General features: G+C 35.2%; 1 pseudogene; it reads left to right on the plus strand.

Annotated features, from left to right (window-relative positions):
• The first annotated feature begins 6,889 nt into the window (after positions 1-6,889).
• On the plus strand, positions 6,890-7,666 carry LOC113624612 (mitochondrial fission factor pseudogene; annotated as a pseudogene).
• Positions 7,667-8,949: the final 1,283 nt, after the last annotated feature.

Here is an 8,949-nt window from a genome sequence, read left to right on the forward strand (position 1 = left end):
GAGCTCCCCAAAAATGGCTGCCATCATGTCTATATACACAGGGGGAATTGCAGTTGCCTCGTGCCTCTCTGGGATGTTCTAGCAAGTGAGTCTAACCCAGGCTCCTTTCAAATTACCACCTCTGCACTGGAACTTGGAGTGTGTGAGATTTTGCACACACCTTTTAAGAGGAGAGTCTCTGTTTCCTACAGTCCCCCAGCTCTCCTGTATCTAAGCCCCACTGGACTTCAAAGCCAGATGTCCTGGGGGCTTGGCTTCCTGGTGTAGTGCCCCCCAGGCTAAGGAGCCTAATATGGGGCTTGGACACCTTGCTTCTCAGGGAGAACCTCTAAAATAGTGATTATCCTCCCAATTGTAGGTCACCTCCCCAGGGGTATAAGTCTTGACTATTCTGCATCACTGTCTTTCCTAGCATCTTGTTTTGGTTCCTTCTTTGTATTTTTAGTTGTGGAAGATCTTTCCTGCTATCCTTCAGGTCATTCTCATTGATAGCTTCTCTGTAAATGGTTGCAATTTTGGTGTGCTCATGGGAGGAGGTGAGCCCAGGGTCTTCATACTCTACCATCTTGGCCACACCTCTGTGCATACTCTCTTTAATGTCAGCTTGTGATCATGACTAAGGGAAAAGTGATTATTACTTAGGAAACCATTAGTGTGCATTTCCTTTACATGTACTTAAATCTAGGATAAATGCTTAATATGTCTCTGGAATAGTATCTAATCTCACCTAATACACAAAGGGCAAGACACACTCCCTTTTAATTGGGAAGCAGAAAGATAAATCTGCTTCAATATCATCTCTTGAATTAGAACAGAGAGATTGCTTCAATAATTTAACATTTTTTCTTCTAACTTTAAAGTAAAATGGTGTCATGATGCCAAAAAATTGTATTTAAAAGCCTATTTGCATAGCATATGCTAAGCATACATTTTGAGTTTTATGAATTTACCTCATTTAGAAAAGCTTTTGGAATTCTTATTAGACTATCAAAGTGTTCAATTCCTTTTGCCCTTTTTGCTAACTGATGAGTCCCATAAATATTGAACCCCATGAATTGTACTGATTATAGTCTCTGTGCTCAGAATTCTTACTCTTAATTAAGTGGTGATGCTCATAAATTTCTAACCATGAATTTTCCAGGAAGCCACAGTTAGAATGTTTATCAGCCAATCAGATCTCTTAATTTTCTCTCTTGTTTTATAAAATAAAATGTTGCTGCTATATAACATTGAATGTGATGGATACAGAGTTGTTTGTTTGGCCTCCTTTGCTTTTTGTAAGCACTAATATTTTGGAAGATAAATAGTACTTGATGCTTCATTTACTTTGATTGTTTTTAATCTCAAGGTACTTTGGAAAGTTTATTATGCTGTAAAGCTTGAGTTAGCTACAGCTTTTCTGTTCTGATCCAAATAAGCAACAATCGTCAGAACATCAGTAATTCAGAAACATTGTGTCATGGGTATAGCAACAGAACCATTTCAGAATGAAACTAATTATTGATTATCCCCAGGGCTTCTAAGATCAAGTATGCCTCAGTAGAGTTAATTATGCCCTCAGTTCTGCAGAGTTTTTTTCAATGGCAGGTTCAATTTACTTAGAAAAACTATTGCTTTGTAAGATTTGCAGATGAGTCAATTAGATGCTCATTAATTGGGTGTCCATTGAAAATGTGGTGGTGCCCAGTAGGGAAATGGTCTACTCCAATGACTAATGTATATTAATGTCAGCATTAATGACCTTTGAGCTTTTCCCCATGTATCCATGGGAAAACAAATCAAAGAACCATTCAAGGAAAAATAGATTTTGCTGAATAGGTATGTTTTTCTGTTTAGAGATTAACATTGCTTATTGATGTAACAAAACTACAAAATTTCAGGGTAACATTAATAGTTATCCTTAACTGAATAAAACTAAGTGCTGGAAAGGTCATAATTAATTTTAAGAGTGTTGTATTTTCAATGTTTTTATTAGGTAGGTGATTTTAGTCTCCTTAAGGAAGTATGTTTTATTCCCAATATATAAGAATTTTCAAAATATATGAATTATATTCAAAATATAAGAATTAAAACATTTTCCATTTTAAATAAATTAGATGGATGGATGGATAGATAGATAGATAGGTTTGAGTCCTTTATTATCTTTATACCTGGTAGTTTATCACCAAATAATTTTTTACTTTCCAAGGTCAAATTCAAAACATAAAAACAAATGAAGACTTTGTAGTGGGTTTAGGCTTAAATGTAGTTGACTCTATCCCAGAGTGTTTCACAGTATATGACTAGGGCATAGTAGCATACAGTAGCTTTTTCACCCACTTAGACATCTTTGGCCTTACTCTATTGGTATAAGATGGTTTTCTGTGTATTACTTCTATCTTGATGATTTTCTGAAGCTTGCATATTTGTTTTGCAAATATTTTCTGAATTGACTACAAAGATGATACTATTATTGATGGTTAACGTTGGTCTTCTTTCTGGCCTCAGAATTTCAAAGAGAGTGATCCTTATTTTCTCTACTATCTGTCAAAGCAAATGTTGAAAAAAAAATGAGATTGGCCTTTATTCTAGATCACTCATTACTTCACTTAAAACTGGATTAGCTCTTGCAAACCTAGCCATAAAGACCAAGTCATTGTTTATGTTTTACTTTTTTATATTTTACCTTTTGACTCTTCATTTATTTCTCCTACCCTCTCACCCTCCACCTCTGGCAACCAACAATCTATTCTCTGTATTTATGTGCTTGTTTTGTTTGTTTGTTTTGTTTATCATATTCCACATATAAAAGAGATTGTATGGTATTTGTCATTTATCTTTCTCTGACTTGTTTCACTTAGTATGATGCCCTTGAGGTTCATTCATGTTGTCCCAAATGACAAGATTTTATTTTTTTATGACTGAATAATACTCCATTGTATGTATATACCACATCTTCTTTATTCATCCATCCATCCATGGATAGACACAGGTTGTTTCCATATCTTGGTTATTGTAAACAATGCTGCAATGAATATGAGAGTAAAAATATCTTTTTGAGCTAAAAATATCTTCTGGATATTTGAATAAATATCCAGAAGTAGAATTGTTGGATCATATGGTAGCTCTATTTTTAATTTTTTTTGAGGACTCTTCACACTGTTTTCCCTAGTGGCTGCTCCAAGTTATATTTCCACCAACAGTGCACAAGGGGTTCCCTTTCTCCACATCCTGGCCAATACCTGTTATTTCTTGTCTTTTTGATAATAGCCATTCTAACAAGTGTGAGTTGACATCTCATTGTGGGGTTTTTTGTTTTGTTTTGTTTTCGTTTTTTTGCGGTACGTGGGCCTCTCACTGTTGTGGCCTCTCCCGCTGTGGAGTAACAGGCTCCGGATGCACAGGCTCAGCGGCCATGGCCCACGGGCACAGCCGCTCTGTGGCATGTGGGATCCTCCCAGACCGGGGCACGAACCCGTGTCCCCTGCATCGGCAGGCGGACTCTCAACCACTGCGCCACCAGAGAAGCCCAACATCTCATTGTGGTTTTGATTCACGTTTCTCTGATGATTAGTGATGTTAAACATTCTTTTCATGTACTTGTTTGCCATCTGTATGTCTTCTATGGAAAAATGTCTATTCAGGTCCTCTGCCCATTTTTAATCAGATTTTTTTTTGCTACTGAGTTGAACAAGTTCTTTATAGATTTTGGATATTAACTCCTTATCAGATATATGATTTGAAAATAGTTTCTCCCACTTAGTAGGTTGCCTTTTTATTTTGTTGATAGTTTCCTTTGCTGTGCAGAAGATAATTTGCTGTAGTCCCACTTGTTTAGTTTTGCTTTTGTATAAATAGTATTAAGGAGCTTATTGAATTAAATTGTCTAATTTCTCAAGGGTTAATAAAAATTTAAGAACTTTCCCTTTTCCTCTTTAAGCACATGGTAATTAAAATAATAGAATTATGCTATGTCCTTATTTATGAAACTTATTCTGAATTGCTAATATACTTTGCTGAGTAAATTTTTATCCCTACATTACTGCTATTAATTTGAGACAGTGTGGAAGTAGCACAATCTGATTTTCAAGAAGAATCTCTGTAATTAGTATAATTATAGTCTAAAAGAACCATATAATAAAATATTGAATTAGGTGAAGAGGAGAAAATATCTAGATAAAAAGTTGGCCTGTAATGTATGTAAGAATGGACCTAAAATTTTTCAAAATATCTTATATTTTGAAAGCTTTATTTAAATTTCTTTGTGGAATTCAAAAGAAACAAACTAGATATACGTGATCCAGCAATCTAATACAAACCTAATATTAGTTTTGCACCTATGGGCAAAATAATTTTAAAAAGCATAGATATCAATATATGATTAGGTCAATATTTATATCACACAAAAATATACCTATGCTGAAGGAATACAGAATAGAGATTCAACCTCCCTACACAAAATCAGGCCTGCAGAATTGGTCTGAGAGATTTTCCCTAATATCACCTTTCAGAATTTTTCAGAGATTTATTTTTTTCCTCCCATGAATGCCATTGGTGGCTATAGATTTACAACAGTCCTGGTAAGTGTAGCATCAATATTTCCTAAAGTATGTTCCCCTCAACAGTATTTCCAATTATGATAAATGATGGAAGAAATGTGATCACATTTTGAGAAACAATGAATTTAAAAAATCAAATATATTTATTTACCGTAGGTCTTCTCTAGGCCTATACTTTTATCACTGCGCAGACTTAGATTAAGAATTTAGAACTCTTTAATTCCATACATTCCTTCCCATGTGTTATCTTACTGTATTCCTGTATTTTAATTTTGTATATATTTTAAACCTCTCAAAACATTGAGATTGTTTTCATCAATGTTACTTCTTATTTACCCATACATCTCCTCTATCGTAGTCTCCCTTCCTGCATTGCCATATTTTCTGGGGATAATTTAGCTTTTGTTCTAGGAATTCCCTTTGATATTTCTTTTAAGTTTGTAGGCAAAACATCTTTCAATTTGTTTACCTGTAAACATCTTTACATAGCTATCATTTTGAAGGATATTTTCAAGAAACTTAGAATCTAGGTCGGCCCGTATGTTCTTTCAGGTCTTTAAAAAAATTCATTCTGTTTTCTTTTGGTTTCTGTTGTTCTGATTGAAAAGTTAGCCTTCAGTTTTACTCTTCCTATTTAACAGAGTTATGCCTTTATTTTTCTCTGGCTACTTTTAGACTTTTTGTTTGTTGCTGGTTTTCAGTTTTCTGTTTGTTTGTTTTTTTAATGATGTAACTAGGTGCAGAGGTCCTTTTATATCTCCTTCTTGCCTTTGTAGAGCTTCCTTAATTTGTAGTTTAATTTTTTTCTGCCAGTTGTGAAAATTCCCAGTTGCTTTTCTCGTATTGCTTCTGCCCCTTCTCTCACTCATCCCATTCAAAGATCACATTACAGCTATATTACAAATTTTACCCATGTCTCATACATTGGGTGTTTCTTATAATTCTTTTTTTCTCTGTGTGTTTTACATTGGACATTTTTACTCACCTAAAGGTCAGTTCACTAGTTTTATACTTGTTCAATGTGTGGTTAAATCTATCTGTGAAGTCATTTATTGTAAATATTGTAATTTTCAATTCCAAAATATGCATTATTTTCTGGTGATATTCTCCATCTTGTCATATATTTTAGCCAACATACTAATCACAGTAACTTTAAAGTCTGTGTATGGTAACTCCAATTTTTTTCTCTTGGATTTGACCATTTGCTTCTGTTTTTTAGTTTGTTTCTTTTGCTTTTTTGTGGATTTTTTTGCATACTTGTTACATTTTAACTAAATTCTGGAGATTGTATTTGAAATTCAGAGCTTCAGGATGATACTACCTTCCTCAAAAAGAAGATGTAATTTTTAAAGAATTCCTGTCAGGTAGTTAGAGAAAAGCAAATAACCTTGATCCAACAAGGTTTGATATAATCTGAGACTGAATTTCAGTCATCCTGAAGAACTTGTCTATTTCCAATTTTCCTTTACTCCTAGAGTTCCTCCAGAACTTTCAAATAACAACCTGATATTTCCAAAATATCCCCTAATTGGTGAACCCCGAACAGGTTTTTGTTTCTCCTCCCTGGCCATGCAATTGTCAGCAACTCTGAACTGCTATTTTCTGTTTGTTCCCTTAGTTTCTTCCATTAAAATTGGCAAATTCTTAAGGGGAAAATGCAATGTAATTTTTCCTTTTTCTTTGAGATCTTTGTTTCTCCTGGAGTCTAGCTGACTCAGTTGTTCTCTGCTGCTTACAAAAGCTGTGTGTGTGTGTGTGTGTGTGTGTGTGTGTGTGTGTGTGTGTGTGTGTGTATGTATGTGTATGTGTTGTATTTGTTCAATTTTTAGTTGTTCCCACAATGATGCTTGTTTTCTGATATAGGCTATTTCTTCATAGATGGGAGGAATCAAGGGTATATTAGATGAATCCAAGGACTCATATGGTTTGAATGCAAAGTGTGAGAAAAAAATGAAATTAAAGATGATCTCAAGATTTCTGGCTTGAGCCACTTAAAGAATGGACTTGTCATTAAATGAGATATGGGAAACTACAAGTGCTGCAAGTTTTGAGCAGAGAATTAGTTATAACAACTGAAGCTCAAGAATAGGAACTGGACAAGAGATATGAATATAGGAGTCATTAGCCTGCTGAGAAAATTTAAAACATGTGACTAGAAGAGATTACCAAGGATGTGAATATAGATAGAGAAGAGAAACATGGACTGAACCCCAGGGTATTTTAATATTCAAAAATTAAGGAGGACTTCCCTGTGCTTGGCCAATTGCCTCTGGGAGCCAGCAGTCAGTGGCCCTCACCAGAGACCCTCCAGCAGGCCCAGGGGCACAAAAGTGGCTGAAAATCCAGCACATACATAAGCAAGTTAAAGGATTTAATATGAAGCACAGAAGCAGATAATGCCAAAAAGCAAGCAGTAGTTGGTACACATTTAATGAGTGGGGCAGCATTTCCTTCTCCCACTGCTGCTGAGGTGGTAGAAATTAGTTGAATTCAGTATGAAATGGAATACACCAAAGGTATTGGTCAGCGAATTGAAGGTCCTGGAAAAATTAAAGGTAGCACCACCAAATGCTGACCTTGAACAAGGATTCTGAGAAGGAGCTTCAAATGCTTGTGTGATTATGCAGGTTCCAGGGAGAATTGTTGTATCAGGAAATAATGAAGACATTCCACTTTCAAGACCAGCAGATCTTGAACTTATGCAGTCAACCCCCTTTAAACCACTGGCACTAAAAACACCACCTCCTGTGCTTATGCTAAGTGAAAGACTACTAGATTTTATGGATTTAGAAAGACCTCCTCCAACCCCTCAAAATGAAGAAATCCATGCAATTGTCAGGCTAAAAAGAGAGTGCTCTATGAGTTAAAATGCTGTTTGCCAAAATGGACAGCTGGTCAGAACTGACTCCATGTATAGTATTTCAAATATAGGTACAATGGTTGAAGGAACTTCAGATGACATGACTGTTGTAGATACAGCTTCATTAGGACGACAGATAATCAAACTAAATAGATGTCTACAACTTCTGGAAGCAGAGAACAAAGAAGGTTCTAAAAGAGAAATGGTCACATATTCCATTACCATAGCATTCTGGCTGCTTAAGAGCTGGCTCTGGTTTTGCCGCTAGAGGTAACCTCAACTCTCAAAAGTATTGTCTCAACAGCTGGAAATATAAAGAATTTGTGAACAAACAAACAAACAAAACGTTAGGGAGAGATGGAGGAATCAGCAAAGAGCCTGAAGATATGCAACCAAAATGAAAAGGGGAAGACAATGAGAATGTGGTGTCCAGGAAACCATAGAATAAAATATTTTAAGAAGAGAATGAACAACTGTATTATATGCTGCTGCTAGGTCAACAATAATAGAAACTTGGCCATTAGATTTAGAAACATAAATATTATTGATGGCTTTTAGAAAAAAAACATTTTCAAGGAGGAAAAAAAATCCCTCTATTTGGAGTTGGTTTAAAAAAGAAAATGAGGGGATTATTTGGAAGCAATAAGTGTAGACAACTGTGCAAGGAATTTTGCTGCAAAAAGAAACAAAAAATTATCTCAGTAAAAAGAAAGAAAAGAAATAAAAGTGGGCTAGAAATAAAAATGTTAGGCAAGTTGTGTATCAGCCAAAGGGGAAGAGGCAGTCAAGACTGTTGTTCAGTTGTTTTTATGTTTTTGTTTTTTAATAAACTTTATTTTTAGAGCAGTTTTAGTTTCAAAGCAAAATTGAGGGGAAGGTAATGAGATTTCCTATATCCTCCTCTGCCTGCACATATGCACAGCCTCCTGCATTACCAACATCCCCAACAAGAGTGGTACATTTGTTACAATCGATGAACTTACATTGATATATCATTATCACCCAAGTCCACAGCTTACATTAGGATTCACTCTTGGTGCTGTACATTCTACCGGTTTGGACAAATGTATAATGACATGCCTCCACCATTATAGTATCATACAGAGTACTTCCACTGCCCTAACAAGCTTCTGTGCTCTGCCTATTCATCCCTCTCTCCCCACTAACCCTTGGCAACCACTGATATTTTTACTGTCTCCACAGTTTTGCCTTTTCTAGAAGGTCATATTTATAGTTGGAATCTTACAGAATGTAGTCTTTTTAGATTGAGTTTATTTTGTTTTAATAGGAAAAATAAAAACGTGTCAGCTAATGGTAGAAGAGGGAGATGATCATGTAAGGCAGAGGAGAGAAAGACATATAATATTTTTATGGAGCCACTAACAGACACATTATTCACTCATTTAATTCTCACAAAACACTTTAAAGTAGATATTATTACTGTTATTATTACTGAAATTTTATATATGGAAAGAGGGAGGTTCTGTAATGTATTCAGTTCTACCAGTTTTGGAAACTGTATTTATCTTTTTAATTTTTTTTAGGATCCAA

The sequence above is a fragment of the Aethalodelphis obliquidens genome, unplaced genomic scaffold, assembly GCF_003676395.1.
Source record: "Aethalodelphis obliquidens isolate GAN/ISIS:26980383/991018 unplaced genomic scaffold, ASM367639v1 scaffold13, whole genome shotgun sequence".
NCBI classification, from domain to species: Eukaryota; Metazoa; Chordata; class Mammalia; order Artiodactyla; family Delphinidae; genus Aethalodelphis; species Aethalodelphis obliquidens.